General features: G+C 38.3%; 1 protein-coding gene across 1 annotated transcript in view; it reads left to right on the top strand.

Moving 5' to 3' along the window:
* Window positions 1-19,462, top strand: part of MYOM1 (myomesin 1) — a 168,414-nt gene that overhangs the window by 5,265 nt on the left and 143,687 nt on the right. Inside the window, exons 2-3 of the mRNA XM_039243209.1 lie at window positions 5,556-5,749; window positions 6,829-6,951. The gene's annotated coding sequence lies outside the window, so the exon portion shown is untranslated. The remainder of the gene's footprint in view (window positions 1-5,555; window positions 5,750-6,828; window positions 6,952-19,462) is intronic.

Consider the following 19,462-nt stretch of genomic DNA (forward strand, 5'->3'; position numbering starts at 1 on the left):
TGTTCCACAATGCACAGGATAGCCCCCTACAACAGAGCATTGTTTGGCCCAGAACGTCAGTAGAGTCAATGTTGAGAAAACCTTCCATTAATGTTTCAAGAGCTCAGGGTATATAGTATTTGATTCTTATGGGTTACTATAATTATTAAAAGGACACTATTAGTCTTGTTTCAAGGTAAGGCTTTTTTGTGAGACTAGAAAAATCTAAAGAGAGAAAGGAACTCATGTTAGTACATATATATTATGTGCTAGGTATTTTATCTAAGCATTTTAATCATTCAGGTTTTTAAAAATTTTTTACTGTTTATTTATTTTTGAGAGCGAGAGAGAGAGCTTGAACAGGGGAGGGGCAGAGAGAGAGGGAGAAACAGAATCCAAAGCAGGCTCCAGGCTCTGAGCTGTCAGCACGGAGCCTGGTGCAGGACTTGAACTCTCGAATTTGAAATCATAACCTGAGCTAAAGTCAGATGCTTAACTGACTGAGCCACCCAGGCACCCCTATCATTTAGTTCTTACAACACCTCTGTGAGGTAGGTATTATTACCTCCATTTCACAGATTAGGAAATAAGGCTCAAATATTTTGATGACTTGCCCACATTACCCAAAAGGTAATAAAAGAACTAGGGTTATAACTCATGTCTCTGCTTGCCTACACGTAGGAGAGGAAGGAGGACAGGGGCCAATATTCCTTATTCATGTAGTCCTAACTCCTAAGATAGTGCCTAGTTATCCGTGGGTGCCCGTAAGTATTTGGTAACTGGTTATTTGCTCAAATGCACATAGCTGGTAAATGGCCTGACCCAAAGCCTACATTTTATTTTATAATTCTGTGCTCTCCTTTTTGGTTCAAGAAGGGAAACTCCTTATCGAAACAACAGGAAGTATGGCTGAATTAACCTTTGGTATTTACTGACAAAGCCAGTAATTTACTAGTGATCACTTACAGTTTATATTACATATAAGAAACTTTCGAATGGTGAGAGACATGGCTTTCATTCTGGTTGTGCCTACATAAATGGAATTCTAATTCTTTCTACACAAACTAGCATGTAACAAATTAACATTAATCTGGGAAAACAGTAGGAGGAGCTCCTTTCTTTTAAATAAAGTTAAGGCGGTTAAATTAATCTGTTTGGAAATTAGTTTCAAAGCTCCAAAACTATAAATAAGTGTATTAAAAGGATGTAGAAAGTTCTGTATATAAAATTGTTTTAGAAAAATTACAATTATTTTTAAATTCAGGAATGGTATACAAGATAAAAGAAATAATGTGGAATTAAGAATATTTGGGGGGAGTTATTATTTCCATACTAATACATTTGAAGGATGCCTGGGTGGCTCAGTTGATTAGGCATCTGACTTCAACTCAGGTCATGATCTCACAGTTTGTGGGTTCAAGCCCCACATCAGGCTCTGTGCTGTCAGTGTGGAGCATACTTCAGATCCTCTGTCTCCCTCTCTCTCTGCCCCTTCCCCATTTGCTCACTCTCTCTCAAAAATAAATAAAACAAAAAACATTTGAAAAAAAGACAAATGCTTAGAAAACTTAAAATACTAAACAAAATTCAAGAAGAGAGAAAAGAGAGGGGCGCCTGTGTGGCTCAGTTGGTTAAGCGTCCTACTTCGGCTCAGGTCATGATCTCAGGGTTTGTGGGTTTGAGCCCCGTGTCGGGCTCTGTGCTGACAGCTAGCTCAGAGCCTGGAACCTGTTTTGGATTCTGTGTCTCCCTCTCTTTCTGACCCTCCCCTGCTCAAGCGCTCTCTCTCTCTCTCAGAAATAAATAAAAACATTAAAAATTAAAAAAAAAGAAGAGAGGAAAGAGAATATGAATAAGGCAAACCAAAAGATGAAAGGAGAATTAACTAGAAAATAATTTACCTGTTCCTCGCAAAAATTAAAGAATTGTGCCTCCATTGATGAAAAGGCAAATATTCCTTAGATCAGAAGCTCTTTTGAAATATATAGCTTAACATAATTGATACTAATAATGATTTGTTAATGAATGTGGTGACCAAATCACATTTGCTGAATTAATCTTGTGAGGTATATACTTTTTTAAATACTCCCAAATAAAACCAATAATGAAAACAAAATTATGGCTTAGGCTTACTTCAGCCAATTCTTATTCCATGTAGATTTCTTAGAAAGAAATCAACTTTGGCTGTGTTAAGGCACTGAAATTTGGAGTTTGTAAAGCAGTTATCCTACCCCAACTAACTAATATACTAATGCTTTGTCTACACATCTGGAGGAAACAAGCTGAATGGTCACAGTTTGATTTTTTTTTTCATTTTATTTATTAGAGAGAGAGCAAGTGGGGGAAAGGGGGAGAGAGAGAAAGAGAGAGAGAGAGAGAGAGAGAATCTTAAGCAAGTTCCACACTCAGTGCTCAGCCTGACAAGGGGCTGGATCCCACAACCCTAGGATATTGACCTGAGCTGAAACCAAGAGTCAGACACTCAGCTGACTAAGCCAGCCAGGCACTCCTGAATAGTCATAGTTTAAATATGACCAAAGACCTCAAGTGGGCCCTTGTTATCTTGATGCTCCTGCTCTCTTAGATATCAATTTAAAATTTGTCTCCTTACACCTCCAGCACTTTTTCTCCCATCCTTGCTCTCAGTTGATGACCTTTTAAGTCACTGGGCAAAACGGACTTCCACAAGCTCTCACCACCACATCTACCCACTGGCTAGCATCTGTCCCCATATGTTGTCTTCTCCCTTTTCTTCTGTTAAATAGAGAGGTAACTTCCTTGCTTCTATGGAAAACCAATTCCTCTATTTGCTAACCCAAGTCACTCCAGTGATTCTTCCCTCTCCTGTATCACAACTTTGGTCTCTCCTTCTCCCTGTTGGATTATTCCTTTCAACAGGTATGCAGTAATGCATCCTGTATGTGGCAGACAGAATCATGGCTCCTGGAAGATGTTCACATTCTAATACCCAAAACCTGTGAATATGTTAGGTTACATGGCAAAGGTCAATTAAGGTTGCAGATGACCTTAAAATAGGGAGATTTTCCTGTGTTATCCCTGTGGGCCCAGCATAACCACAAGGGGCCTTAAAAGTGGAAGAGCGAGGCAGAATATGAAATTCAGGGGGAGTTGTGACTCTGGAAGAATGGTCAGAGACATGCAATGTTGCTGGCTTTTAAGATGGAAGAAAGGAGCTATGCTCCAAGGAATGTGAGTGACCTCATAGCTGGAAAAGCAAAAAACAAAAAAAACAAACAAAAACTAAACAAAACAAAAATGGATTCTTCCTTAGAGCCCTTAGAAAGGAATACAGTCTTACTGACACCTTAATTTTGGCCTGGTGAGATCCAAGTTGCACTTTTAATCTTCAGAAGTGTAACATAACTAAGTTATGTTGTTTTAAACCACTAGATTTGTGGTAATTTATTACAGCAGCATTAGAAAATGTTTACATTACAAACAAAAACAACAAAGCTATTCCTTATGCTATTATCTTCCAGTTTTGTCCTGTTTCTTTTTTGCCCTTTATAAATCTCCTTAAAAGAGTCGCCTGTATTCAGTGGTCCAGTTCTCTCTTCAACCTTCAATAATAAGACTATTTCTCCCAACCACTTCATTGAACACGTACTTATCAAGATCACCAATGACCTTGTCATCCATGTCATCCTGGCCAATTCTCAGTCTTCAAACAGATTTGACAGGGTGATTGCTCCCTCACCTTTGAAACATTTTCTTCTGTCTCTTCTAAGATGCTATACTCTCCTGGTTTTCCTGGTTCCTTATGGCACATTCCATATGGTTGCTCTTTAGTTCCTCTGCCAGTTCCTCTTAATTTCCCCAATCTCTTAGAGTAGTTCAAGATTCATTGTTTGTCTCTTCTCTCTTCTGTCAACACTCTTTCACTAGCTGACCTCATCCATTTTCATGGCTTTAAATACTACTTAGACATTAATCACTCTCAAATATGTATCTTGGCCAAGACCTTTGCTCTGGACTCCAGACTCATAATATTGAGTCACTTGACATCTCCACAAGGAAGTTTACTAGATATCTAAGCCTTCAGACTCCCAAACTGATCTTCTGATCTTACCTACAGAACCTGTTCTTCCTGCCACATTCTCCATCTAGGTTAAGTTGCTCAAGTCAAAAAACTTTGGCTTATCTTTGCCACCTTTTTTCTTTTCTGACCTTCATCCAACCTTGTGGTCAAACCATCTCGAGGGTCTAGAATGGCAATTAGCCTAACCTATTGGTCAAGTTCTTCAAAACGTATAAATTTGACTATCTCCCATCACCTCTACAGGTACCATCCTAGTACAAAAATATCAAGCCCAGATTTTTGCAGTAGCCTTCTAACTGGTCTTCTTACTTCCATGTCCCTCAGAATTCTGCTCTCCACAGCCACAGAGTGATCCTTCTAAAATATAAATTAGATCATGTAATTGTTCTACTCAACACCCTCCAATGGTGTCTTACCTCAGAGTGAAAGCCAAATGCCTAGAGTGGCCTATAATAAGCCCCCCAAAAAACCAAACTTGGTTTCCCTGATTTTGTCTTTTATTGCTTGCTTTCGCCAGTTGCTCAACCATATTGATTTTGCTGTTTCTCAAAGAAGGCATTTTCCCATTTGACACCTTTGCATTTGCTGTTCTTCTTCAGTGATCTTTCTTCTAACGTTTTCATTGCCTTCTCCCTCAACTCTCTCAAGTTTTCACTCAAATGTCATCATCTCAGTAATGCCTTCCCTGGTCATTGTATTTAATATTCCATTATTCATTCTTCCACATCCAGCATTCTTCTTTCTTACTTTATTTTTTCCCACTGCATTTATTACCTCTGACATAACTGTATACTTTCCTTACTTTGTTTACTACTTATTTATTTTTTACTAAGTTCCATGAAGACAGGTTTGGGGGACTGTTTTGTTTACTGAAGTATCCTGAAGGCCCAGCACAGTAATTAACACATTACAGGCACTCAATAAATAAAAATACATGTTGAATGAATGAAGAACTGGAAGGTGGGGGATGAGGGGGAAATGGCAAAAATATGAGACCTAAGAGGTGGGCAGAGACCATGCCCTGAATGACCTCAAATCTATGTTTCTGAAGGTCAATGGGATACCACTGATCTGTCTTACGTATAGGATTAATATGATCAGACTTGTATTCTTTTAAATTCATTCTGATAATAGTACAGATGATTAGTAGAAGGTAAGCCTGGGAGAAGAAGGAATCAGAATTTCTGACAGATGGTAATGCCCATCACTGAAATAAAGAACATGGGGGAGAAATAGTTTGGAGAGTAGGTATGGTAATGATAGGAAAGGACATTTTAGACATTTTTGAGGTAGTGGATTAGGAGACAGTACTGAGACCAAAATGTAACAGAGAGACGAAAAGTAAAAATATAAAAGAGCTATCAAAAGCCATGAGGATATATTGAGCTAGTCCGTTGTATACTTAATAGAAAATCCAGAACATGATAAAAATGAGAATATTAGAAAATGATATTAAAACAGATGACTGAGAGTTTTCCAGAACTAAGAGCCAAAAATCTTTATAATCTTTATTCAGGTTGAAAGTGTACCCAAATATGAAACAAGAAAAATCAAAATAAGCCTGTACCAAGTCATGTCCCAGTGAAACATTGGAACGTCAAGAGTAAAAAGGAAAACAGTACAAACTTCCAGAGAGAAAAGAGATTGCCTGCAATAGGATGACAGTGGGCCCAACAGCATGCTTTCCTCCAGCAACAATACATGCCACAGGTGGGTGACTCATATCTTCAAAGTGCCACGAGAAGTACCACCTACTCCTCATGCCATGTGTCTGTGGAACTCTGACAATTCTTTACAAAGAATTCTGTATGCTGTTCTCTCTAGAATCTTTCAGGTCTAGAGATTGATCTCCTTGTCTCTTTTAATTCCTGAGTTGGAACATTAACTAGGTGCCACAAAATAGATTTCATAACTGTGAAATTGTATAATCGTATAGCATGTCCTGGATAGATGTTCTGACAACCAGTGCTCTCAGCCTTTGGGATATCTGCCAGAATTCTGGGATAATATGAACCTCATATTTAACATCATATTACACTGAAAAATATTGAATCACTTTGGATTGTTCTCTGCTTTTTTATGTGTATTTGACTTGCTTTCCAGTTAGCTTGTAAACATATCCTATATTAACTTTACATTTTCAAAGTAGAAGTTAAAAAATTTTTTTTTAATATTTATCTTTGGGAGAGAGAGAGACAGAGTGTGAGCAGGGAAGGGGCAGAGTAGGAGGGAGACACAGACTCTGAAGCAGGTTCCAGGCTCTGAGCTGTCAGCACAGAGCCTGACATGGGTCTTGAACCCATGAACTATGAGATCATGACCTGAGCTGAAGTCAGAGCTTAACCAACTGAGGCATCCAGGCATCCCCTATGTAGAAGTTTTTTAATGTATCCATTAATAATAATATTAATAAACATATTATTATAATATAATATAATATATTATTATTATTATTATTATTATTTACTACTTCTTATAAGCCAGGTGCTCTAAGTGTCTTATTAACATTACATTTCAGTCACTGCCCTGCAAGATGGTTACTGTCACCAACATTTTACTGATGAGGAACTTGAAGCTTGGATTAGTAACCTGCCCAAGGTCATATTGTGGGGAATACTTGAAGGGGCAGGAATCTAATGTAGGTCTATATGACTTCAAAGCCTGAGCTTTCAGCTTCTATGTTATATTGATTGGTGAAGCATGCTAGCTGTTGATTAAAATGATTGTATCAATAATTTAGAGTGGGAATATTTGCCTAAAATGTTGACTTATGTTTTTGTTCTTCCCAGGAAAAGAGACTTTATGGTTTCTTTCCATAAAGAAAAGACTTTCCATAAAGCCAGGCTTTCCAGCAAAGCTTAATTCCACTGAAATCAGTGCATTGGGGCAGTATCTGTTTTAGCCAGCCACCTGTAAGTATATTACAGCTTTTGATTCTGAGTCCTTCTTTCTCCTGTGGGGAGTTTCTGTTTCAAATAACTTGTCAGCATTTAACACAAAACACCTCCTTTTGTATTACCTCATGGAGTACTGATTCAGTAAAGCATTAAAGCACTGGTCTGGCAGCACTACCCAATAATCCCTGAAAGACCAAAGAACCTGAAGTTAAATTTGAAGGGGCCTTTCCAAGATGAGTGTTCATCTTATTGTGTGCTACATAATTCATTACCTGCTTAAGAAAGAAAAGCCATGAAATGAAAGTACACAGACTTCCTAAGAGTGCCACCTTCCGTTTTTATACCCATGACCTTGCACTGTGCCAGGCATGTCATGTGTGCTCAATTAAACCTAAGTTAAAACTGTAAACCTTATGCAAGAACTTTGAGGCAAAGGTAGTAGAAAAAAATAAAGGAGACTTAGGAAGTGGTTAAATGATTAAAGTGGTCCTGTGTTGAAATGCAACCAGATATATGTTATCAGACTTCTGTGTGGCCTGCTAGGTCCAGAACGAAAATTTTCTTGGTACACAGGTAGTTGTGGTGGCCAGATTAGCCACAGACAGATTAGATCTTGTTTGATATATAGACCCAAAAAAATTAATGCTCAAGACAGGGGAGACAATGAATAAAATCTTGGTGTTCCTCTATTATTATTATTTTTTAAGTTTATTATTTATTTTGAGAGAGAGAGTGCATCCACGTGCATGCAGGTGAGTGGGGTAGGGGCAGAGACATAGGGGGAGAGACAGAATCCCAATCAGGCTCCACTCTGTAAACACAGAGCCCAACGTGGGGCTGGATTCCATGAACCATGAGATCATAACCTGAGCCAAGGTCAAAAGCCTGACCATTAACCAACTGAGCCATCCATATGTTACTCTGTTAATTCTTAGAGTAATTCTATTTAAATTCTTTTCATATAAACTGCATCAGATGTTTGGTAAAATAATGTATATAATAGTTACATGAAATATATCTGTGTGTGTGTGTGTGTGTGTGTGTGTGTGAGAGAGAGAGAGAGAGAGAGAGAGAGAGAGAGAGAACTAACATTAGCATCCTTGCCTAATGTAAAGTCCTCTACTTGACTCTAAAACATTACAAATATCACAAAGGAACAAGATTTCCGACTTCCAAACCAGACAGTATTAGGTTTTAAAATAGAAAAATTGGCCAAGGAATGAAAAATATTAATAGGAATAGATTGAAATTTATAGGCTCAGCACATGACTGCCCAAGTGTAATAAACAATGGTGCAAGTAATAACTATTTATGAAATGTAGTTGAAAAAGAGAATATTAAAACTGAGAAAAATAAACTTGGATTAAATTCTCACAGCATAAATCACAATAAATTGCAGGTGAGTTCCAAGTAAGCGTAAAGCACAATAAGTTGAATGAAATAGAACTGTGTAAGTATCTTAACTGGAAAGAAGAATATATATGGTTTTTTTTAAGAATATATATGTTTTAAAAAATGGTCTAACTACAGCATCATTGGCATACAGTAAACCACACATACTTTAAATGTACAATATTCCATGTTTTGATACATGTGTACACTTGTGAAATCTTCACCACACTCAAGATACTGAACATATCTGTCAGCCCCAAAGTTTCTTCATGACTGTTTGTAAACTCATCCTTCCTGACTCCTCCCACTTCTCTCCTCCCCCATCTTCAGGCAACCACTCTCTGCTTTCTGTCCCTATTGTTTGTGCAAATACAAGTTTTGTGGCCTGTGAAAATGTTACTGATTATCAGAGTGATGGTTCTACTTTTACAAAAGTCAAAATGTAATGAAATCAAGGAAGGAATTGAAATGGAAATGTTTTATGATCAATATGACAGATAAAACTTAATATCTAGAAAATTTTTTAAATTTAATGGAAACAGTGTTTCATTTTGACTTGTTCTAAACAGACACAGTCCAGTTAGCTCTAAAAAAAGGGTACCTAGGTTAGGCATATACATGAACAGCATCTAAACTGGGGAGTTACTGATAACAGAGGGAGATTTGGGATATTGACTCTTTGGTTTTTCTCTCATGAGCCAATTAATTTTCTCTGATTAGGGCTCTGCTTCTTTGAGCACATCTACTTAGTTTCCTCTCTACCAACTGTCTTTCTCTGCTAACCCTAATTTCTGGTCCCTCATGATTTCAACTTGTCACGGTTCCTCTGATTCCAGTATTTGCAAAGCAACTCTTCATTCTACCTTTTCCACTTTTGCTCCTTCTATTAAGTGCATTGACACAACATTTCCAAATTCAAATTCTTAAGAGAGGAATGTGATTGGTTTGGCTTACCTTTTGGACCAGGCCTTACATAGGTTGCTGGCAAGGATATACATCAGTTACCTTTAGGTCTGGAGTGACCCATCATTGTAGGTCAGAGAGCAGGAATCACATGGTATAAAACATCAGCATGTACTATGAGCAGAGCAGCCATTGAATGTTTACCTGTTCAGAATGTAGTTCTTGAGAGCCAGATGGAGGTGGGTTCAAATACCAGCTCCACTATTTATTAGCTGCGTGACTTTGGGTAACTTGCCTAACCTGTCTGAATCTTAGTTTTCTCATTTATAATTTGGGGATTTTTAAAAAATTAATCAAAACACATGTAAAGCATGGTACAGTATCTAGCAGACAGCTCACACAGAGGAAAACTCAATAGTTAGCTAATATTGAAAGAAATGTCCAGCCTCACAAAGAATTTTTAAAATTCATTTAAAAATAGCTATAAGGGGACACCTTGGGGCTCAGTCAGTTAAACATCTGACTCCTGATTTCAGCTCAGGTCATGACCTCAGTTTGTGAGATCAAGCTCTGTGTCAGTCTCTGCACTGACAGCATGGAGCCTCCTTGAGATTCTCTTTCTTTCCTCTCGCTCTCAAAATAAATAAATAAACATTTAAAAAAAAGAAAATAAAAACAATAAAAATAGCAATGAGATCTATTTTATACCTGTTAAACTTGCTGAAATAAATTAAAATTAAGGATGCCTGGGTGGCTCAGTCGGTTGTGTCGGACTTTTGATTTCGGCTCAGGTAATGATCTCACAGTTTGTGAGATCAAGCCCCTCATTGGGCTCTGCACTGACAGCATGGAGTCTGTTTGGGATTCTCTCTCTCCCTCTCTCTCTGCCCCTCTCCCCTGCTAGGGTGCATGCTCTCTCTCTAAAATAAAATAAAATAATTAAAATTTAAAATAAATTAAAATGATACATATTGCAATATTGATGTGGCCATGAAGAAAGAGCATAGTCATATTTGGTAGATGGCATAGCCTAATTATTCCAGATAGCAATCTCACAAAACATGACCTTTAATTCATAGTCCCTCTCTGGAAAAGTATTTCCCAAGGAGGTAATTGAAAAGGAAAACGTCTATTTGTACAAAATATTTATATCTCTCTTTTTAATTCAGAGGCTTTCATCATCCCTAAGAGATTATTTTTCCTTTGAGCTGCACATTAGAGTCATTTAGGAGCTTTTAGAAACTCTTGTGTCCCATGCCCAGAGATTTTGAGGTAATTGTCCTGAAATATGGTCTGAGCTAGAGAAGTTTAGAAGCTTGTTGGCTATTTTAATGTGTAGCAAGGAAGGAGAACCACTCTTCTGGTCCCACTCCAGTAGGGGAACTGTGAAGAAACGGAGGCAGGGAAAGGCCTCTGAAGGGAGCACACATAGATGTAATAAAAGAGCTGGGTTGCAACTGAAGATGTTGCTAGTTCCTAACCCTGACTGTTAGCCTTTATGAGTAATTGGAAACATCCATGTGTCCAATATTTAAGGATTAGGACACCAACGTACAATGCATTCGTTAATTGTTATTGGATATCTCTGGACAAGGTAGAACATAGTGTGTAGACACTGATGAGAACCAGTTGTGATAGCGGTGTATCTGTTGCTCTGCTCACCAAGAGATTTCTCAGCTGACACTGCTGAGTTCCTCCTTGGGAGGGGCATTGTCCCCCCTTCATGCTCTCCCCTCTGCCCAGGGTGACTAAGTTCCCCAAGTCTCCCATCTCTCTTATGGGGAATGGGGTTATCAATGTCCAGGATTGCTGAACTGTGGGCTGTTTATACTGAACGGTAGTGAATCAGAAGCCCCTGTTTTAAAATTGTGAAATATATACAACACAGAATTTACCATCTTAACCATTTTTAAGTTGCACAGTTCAGTGGCATTAAGTACATTAACACTGCTGTACAGTTATCACCACCATCTGTCTCTAGAACTTTTTCATCTTCCTCAACTGAAATGTTCTACCCATTAAACACTAGTTCCCTATTTCTAACACCTCACTGCCCTAGCCTCTGGCAACTACAACTACCATTCTACTTTCTGTCTCTATGAATTTGACCTAGGTACCTTATGTAAATAGAATCATATAACATGTGTTCTTTGTGCCTGGCTTATTTTACTTAGCTCAGTGCCTTCAAAGTTAGGAGTGTTTATGAGATTGAGAGAGAGTGTGTATAGATGAGTGGGGAAGTGGGGCAGAGGGAGGGAGAGAGAGTGAGAGAGAAAGAGAGAGAGGTAGAGAGAGAGAAAGAGAGAGAGAATCTTAAGCAGACTCCATGCTCACCACAGAGCTTGACATGGAGCTGGATCCCATGATTCTGGGATCATGACCTGAGCCAAAATCAGGTTTAGACGCTCAACTGACTGAGCCACCCAGTGCTCCAAGAGTCCATTTTTAAAGATAAATTTTCCCAAATCTTTCTCCCCACTCCCTTGTTCTTTCCTCCAAAGGCCTCCTTCCTTCTGGGGGTTAAGGATCACCCCATTCCTTCTATTGGCCCTTGCTCCTCGGCTCTAGTGCTACTCTGCCTTTTGCCTCTTCTTTTCTAGGCTCAGTATTATCTGGTGAGCAAGATAGGAAAAGCTTGCTCTGTAAGCTTGTACCTGAAACTCCTAAGTCTGAAGGTTTGTTTTGTTTGTGCATCTTTGTTTCTGTTTCAGTGTGGATTGGGAGAGAAAGGAAAAGGGACTCTCAAAGTATGAAAGAGAGAGAAGAAAACAAAGAACATAATCAAGTTAATACTTGAAGATATATGCCTGCCTCAAATATAAAACTATTATCTACATTATTAAAAGAATAGAAGGAGTTACAGAATTTTATCACAAGTGGATTGTTTTAGTTATGAGCAAGTATTGTATACTGATAAGTGGGTGAAGTCTGGATCTGGGTTATCTAAATTTGAACATAGTTTTTTTTCTTAAGGATTTTTATTTTATTAAAAAAATATTTTTTCTTAGAGAGAAAGAGCATGTGAGGCTGGGAGAGAGAGCGAGAGAATTTTAAGCACACAACTCTGGGATTATGACCTGAGCCAAGATCAAGAGTTGGATGCTCAACTGACTAAGCCACCCAGGTGCTCCTGGGTTATCTCAAATTGAATTCTCACTCTTAACATTTTTTCCCAGTTTTATTGAGATATAATTGACATTCAGCAATGTAGAAGTTTAAAATATATAGCATAGGGATACCTGGCTGGCTCAGTTGGTAGAACATGCAATTCTTGATCTCTCTTGTGAGTTAAAGTCCCACACTGGGCGTGGAGCCTACTTAAAAATAATAATAAAATAAAATGTACAGCATAACAACTTGAATCACATATATTGTGAAATAATTACCACAATATCTTACACTTTTTCATTGTATGTACTTGAGCAAGTTACTGAACTTCTCCATACCTCAGTTTTCTCATTAGTGAAACTGTACAATAATAATAGTACCTACCTCATAGAGTGCTCTGAGGAATAAAGAAGTTAATACATATAAGCCATTTATAATACCACCTGGGAAATAGTAAGTACTATGTAAGTGTTAAATATCAATACTTTTTGGTCAGTGTTTTGCTACTTGTTATCTGTGAGACCAAGTGTGGTTGACTATATAAGGATAAATATATTTAAAAATTCAAGATAGCATTATTCACAATAGCCCAAAATAGGACACAATGAGAAGTTCATTAATTGGTGAATGGATAAGCAAAATATGGTATATCTTTCAGTGAAATATTTCTCAGCAATAAAAAGAAACAAGCTGCCAAATCTTGCAACAACATGGATGAATCTCAAAAACATCTTACTAAGAGAAAAAACTCAGACGTAAAGGACTACGTATTGTATGATCCCATTCATATGAAATTTCTAGGAAAGGCTAAACTATAGAGACAGAAAGCCAGGTCAGTTGTTGCCTAGGCTGTGGATGGGACCAATGATTAACTACAAACTTGCATAAGGTAGCTTTTTCCGGTGATGGAAGTATTTTAAAGCTGGATTTTGGTGATGGTTGCCCGGTGCCCGACTATATAAATCTACTAAAACTCATTGATTGAACTTCACTCTTAAAATGGGTGAATTTTGTGATGTGTAAATTCTACTACTCTAAAACTGTCAAAAATGAAATTAGAGATTCAAATCTGTCCCTCTTTAGCCTGGTTCTTATTTATTTATTATTTATTTATTTAAGAGCAAGCATGTGCATGGGTAAATGAGCGAGCAGGGGAGGGAAAGTGGGTTCCCTGCTCTCAAGCAGGCTCCACACCCAGCACAGGACCCAATGTGGGGCTCGTTATGGGGCTTTATATGGGGCTCAATCTCATGACCCTGAGATCATGACCTGGAGATCATGACCTGAGCTGAAATCAAAAGTTGGAGGCTTAACCGACTGAACCACCCAGGCACCCCTAGCTTGGTTCTCACTTAAAAAAAAAAAAAGAAGAGGGGTGCCTGGCTGGCTCAGTTGGTGGAGCATGCAGCTCTTGATCTCAGGGTCATGACTTCAAGCCCCATGTTGGGCATGGAGCCTACTTAAAAAAGAAGAAGAAAAAGTTACTGTTTTTGGAAAAACAATGTATTTCAGTTGTTGGGAGGCAGTTCTCCATGGGTCATTCATGTTTCTGTATATCTTGCAAGCAGACCCAGGCTTCCATTTGTTCCAGACTGTCTTTCCAGGAATGTTTGTGTAGTGAACAGCCTTTGAAGGTAGAAAGAGTATCTCTCTCCAGGGAAAAAGGCAGGCATGCTTACTAGCCAATATAATAAAGAAAATGTCAAAAAAAAAAAAAAAAATGTCTGCTTCTGGCACAAAGGGTGAACATGCTTAATGCTCATTATGCAGTATTTGGGCCCATAAGATGAGAAATAGAAAGGAGTGGAGCTGGCAAATTATACAGGGTAAAATGTCAGATATTACCTTATGCAACAGTACCACAATTATTTTAAAGTAACTATCCAACTTTGTCTACACAACTACACAGTGGCTACTTTGGGGACATGAGCAAATCACCACTGGACCCTAGGGCATGGCATGGTGTGTGACATAGTAGGTTTTCAATACATGCTCTTTCTTTTTCCATATTGTTGATACATGCATTGTACTTGTTAACTGCAACCTGCAACTTAAAAAAAATTCTTGATTTGAGTTGGAATTTAGTTTTTGTTTTATTTACATTTCATTTCTAAAGAATACTTATTTTAATTACTTTTTTGGTTTGTCTTTTTATTGTTTCTTTTTGAGAGAGAGAGAAAGTGCAAGCATGGGAGTGGCAGAGAAAGAGGAGAAAGAGAATTTATTTTTTTTAAGTCTATTTATTTTTTAGAGAGACAGAGACAGTATGAGTGGGGGAGGGGCACAGAGAGGGAGAGAGAATCCCAAGCAGGCTCCATGCTGCCACCACAGAGCCTGATGCAGAGCTCAAAGTCACCAAACTGTGAGATCATGACCTGAGCCGAAACCAAGAGTCAGACGCCTACTTGAATGGGCCACCCAGGTGCACTGGGAAGAGAGAAGATCTTAAGCAGGCATGGAAGCCATCGTGGGACTCAGTGCTACAACCGTGAGGTCATGACCCGAGCTGAAATCATGAGTTGGACGCTTAACCAGCTGAGCCACCCAGATGCCCCTAGAATATTCTTGCTTATTCCCTCATACATAGAATAATTATTTGCTCTTTTTTCCTCTTCTACTGTAAAATGAAAATTATTAGGTGGCTAATACAATTTAAACATTTATTTTATTTTTTTAATGTTCATTTATTTTTGAGAGAAAGAGAGACAGTGCAGGTGGGGGATGGGCAGAGAGAGGGAGACACAGAATCCAAAGCAGGCTCCAGGTTCTCAGCTGTCAGCACAGAGCCCAATGTGGGGCTCGAACCCATGGACCTCATGGACTGTGAGATCATGACCTGAGCTGAAGTTAGATGCTCAACCAACTGAGCCTCCCAGGCACCCCTATTTATTTTTGCTTTTAGGATATACTACTGTTAGTTAAACTCATCATTTCACCTTTAATTTTTAATAAATATTAATGTTACATAAAAATATATAATTATGCTATATAATAAATATTAAGTATTAAAAAGATTCATACTGTTTATTTATTTTAGTAGTCTCTACAGCCAACATGGGGCTCAAACTTAAACCTCCAGATCATGCTCTCCAACTAAGCTAGCCAGGTGCCCCCAAAATATTAATACCCTTAAAAGTCAGTTTGAATAGAGAATGTTTCTACTCTAAAATTACTTTTTAAAAAAACATAATTCTAGAACAAGTGTTTTTTAAAATTTCCAGACTTTTATAGTTAAATGCTTTTTAAAAAGCCATTTCCATTAGTTGGTTTCCTAGGAAATTTAAATTAATACTTGGTTATCATCCATTAAGTTTTCAGAATAATTATACATCTATAAGGGCTTTATGATTTTATCACAGTAATTGGCAAGATGATTTTTCATCTATAAGGGAATCATGGTTGAATCACAATAATTGATTTTTATGAAACCAGCTAAATTTTTCTTCTTTAATTTTAGTTTAATTATGCAGTACACCACAGTATGTATGTAATTTGGATAGCTATGTGTTATTTTTTTTAATGTTTATTTGGTTCAAGGGGTGGGGGGTCACAGAGAAAAGAGAGAGAGAGAGAGAGAGAGAGAGAGAATCCCAAGTAGTCTCCACTCTGTCAGCACAGAGTCCATTGCAGGACTCGAACTCACCCACCATGAGACCATGACCTGAGCCAAAATCAAGAGTCAGATGCTTAACTGACTGAGCCACCCAGGCACCCCTGGATAGCTGTATTTTAAATAAGTATGTTGTTAGGAAAGGGTGAATGCAGATGATACTATAGGAGAAAGATCACGTGGTAAACTAAGCTTCTTCTAGCTCATGCTGTTTTGTCAAATCCTATATACTTGTTTGAAATAAACTATTTGGCTTTCACTGGGATCCTGAGTGTCAATGTATAAATAATAATATTTTAGTTTTTCTACAAGTGTGTGTGGACTTTTCTAATTTTGTATTTTTAACTGGAATTAAAGTTCCATAAATATTTTAAGGTATTGATTTTGTAGCCAGTATATCTTGATCTAATAAATAATTGTCTGTTGCACAGGAAACATAACTAAAATTCTTTAGTAACAGATCTGCTTTCTTTTTTTCCCCCTTAAATAGTTTATTATCAAGTTGGTTTCCATATAACACCCAGTGCTCATCCCCACAAGTGCCCTTCTCCATGCCCATCACCCCCTTCCCCTCTCCCCCACCCCTATCAGTCCTCAGTTTGTTCTTAGCATTCAAGAGTCTCTCATGGTTTGCCTTCCTCCCTCTCCCCAACTATTTTTCCCCTTCTCCCACATCGTCCTCCATTAACTTCCTCCTAAACCACCTATATGTACAAACATATGGTATTTGTCCTTCTCTGCCTGACTTATTTTGCTCAGCATAACACCCTCTAGTTCTATCCATGTTGCTACAAATGGCCGGATTTCATTCTTTCTCATTGCCATGTAGTATTCCATTGTATACATATACCACATTTTCTTGATCCATTCGTCCGTTGATGGACACTTAGCCTCTTTCCATGTTTTAGCTATTGTGGAGAGTGCTGCTATGAACATTGGGGTACATGTGCCCCTATGCCTCAGCACTTCTGTATCCCTTGGGTAAATTCCTAGCAGTGCTACTGCTGGGTCATAGGAGAGTTCTATTGTTAATTTTTTGAGGAACCTCCATACTGTTTTCCAGAGGGGTTGCATCAGCTTACATTCCCACCAACAGTGAATGAGGGTGCTCATTTCTGCACATCCTCACCAGCATCTAGAGTCTCCTGATTTGTTCATTTTAGCCACTCTGACTGGTATGAGGTGATATCTCAGTGTGGTTTTGATTTGTATTTCCCTGATGATGAGGGACACTGAGCATTGTTTCATGTGTCTGTTGGCCAACATATCTGCCTTCTGATGGGCATTATTGGCATATGGCTCTATCTATACACACGCGCACACACACACACACACACACACACACACAGAGTTAAATTGTTGAAAGGCAGTATAGTATGAAATATAGGAAACTACACTCTATGTAGAACAGGACTGAGTTTAAACCTTCTGTCACATTCTAGTTATGTAATTTTAATAATATTAGTCTCTTGGAGCACGTAGGTAGCTTAGTCGGTTAAGCGTCTGACTTCGGCTCAGGCCATGGATGTTTAGAGGACAAATGGATGCTTGGGGAACATGAAGCTTGGAAAATTCTCACATATATGTGGATTCTAAATAACTCAAATTTCCATATGCACACTAATAGGAGGTACGTGTTGATGAAGAAGTGCCAGGTTGAATTTTACCAGGAAACAGCATCAGGACTAAACGGAATGCATTCTTTTACATACTTTAGATAGCTCAGAAGCTGACCATTACTTAAGAGAGACTTACATTACGCTCGAAGGCCATTTCAAAATACCTAGTTTCCTGTAAACGAAGTGTCACTAGAGGATACATCAATGCATGAAAGAAGTGCATGGGATTTGGAGTCCAAATATGGATGGAATGAATTGCATTTGTTATTTACTAGCTGTGTGATCTTTGCCAAATGACTTTGCCTTTCAAAACCTTGATTTCCTTGGCTATATAGAAAAGCTGATTATACCTAGGCTGCAGGAAATTATGAGAATTAAATGATAGACTGTATATAAAGTGCCTATCACAGCATCTTGGTGTTAACTGTAGTTATCATCAACAAAGTAATTATAGGCTGCAATATTAAGTCTGTTTAATATTTTTCTAGTTACAAGTGATCTGTATTAAGCTGAGGTGATATCACTGTATATCATGTCAGAACTTAAACAGCTCAGTATATATAATCTGAACAATGAGCTTTCAAATTATTTCTATCAGTATTAATAGTTGATGTTTACTGTTATGTGGTATCACTAGGTTAAATGCATTATCACATTGAATCTCTACAGCATTCTCATAATTTGGATATATTTTGTAGAGAAGGAAAATGAAGCTTAGGAAGGAGAAATACATTGCTTGAGGTTGCATCATTGGCCAGGAATCTAGCTATAGTCTGAATCCAAAATGTAGTCTCTGACCACCAGGTTATACCACCTGTTAATTTGTTACATAGTCTGAGAAACAAAAAAATAATATCTTGTTAGATAATCTGACCCTACTGTGACTTTGGCAAAGAGAAAAACGTGTTGCTTCTCAAAGGCTTTAATTAATGAAAAAGGGATTCAAATACTCAAGCCTGAAGCCGTGACTTTGAAAATTTCCCTGACATGAGAGAAACAGTGACTGTATATTCAGGCCAAAATTGCCACCACACATGACCCATTTTTAACTTGTTTTGCCTTTAGTTAGCTTCCAGTTCTTTTTTCACCTTGTGCCTTTTAAATGTACTGTACATGTGTTACAAACAGCACACTCAGAACCATATCTTGGCATTAAAATTCCATGAAGTCCATTTTGGGAATCAGATTACCACACCTATTTTTAGTTCACAACACAAACTGCTTTTTCCATTACACGTTTAAATATCCAGCGATAAAAGAGATAGTCAAAATAGCTCTTCCAGCCTCAGAAAAATCCTGCATTTGGTTAAATCAGGACAGACCCATTGACTGGCATTAATGTAATTAATGACTAGGCAGCTACCTGCCAATGCCTGTCTCTTCGTCTCATTAGGACTACCCGCCCCGTCCACTTGCTGCTATATTTGTCTGCCTTCTTGGCCATAAAAGGCTGGCTGTGTGGCTCTGACATTCTACAGCCTGACCACATCCATTATTTTTGAACTGGTCCCCAGGGTCCTGTCTTTAGGCCTGCCTCTTCACGTTTTTTTTGGATTCAACCTACGTGGGCTTTTCATTCTCTTATCCAGCTCCACAGCCACCTTAGAGCATTTGCACCACCTTCACTCCTTTGCAAACTGGTAAGTGTGGCATTGAGGTGGAAGAATGCACTTGATATTTTATGTGCTTAACAGCATTGCTTGCCTGTGTGTGGTTTCTTTCTATCTTGTGAGCTCAGTGGTTTGCCCAAGGAGCTGTCAGAATAGCAGAGAAATAGGAAAGTGGAGCCCCTGGGAAGGAAGACAAAAGCAGCAGGGTGCCAGTTTCTGCTGGCACAGCTATTCTCTCACATCACACTGTTCTTTTTAAGTTAAGCTACAGTTCCTGGAACTAT

This window comes from Hyaena hyaena, unplaced genomic scaffold (assembly GCF_003009895.1).
Source record: "Hyaena hyaena isolate Hyena2069 unplaced genomic scaffold, ASM300989v1 scaffold_222, whole genome shotgun sequence".
Lineage (NCBI taxonomy): Eukaryota > Metazoa > Chordata > Mammalia > Carnivora > Hyaenidae > Hyaena > Hyaena hyaena.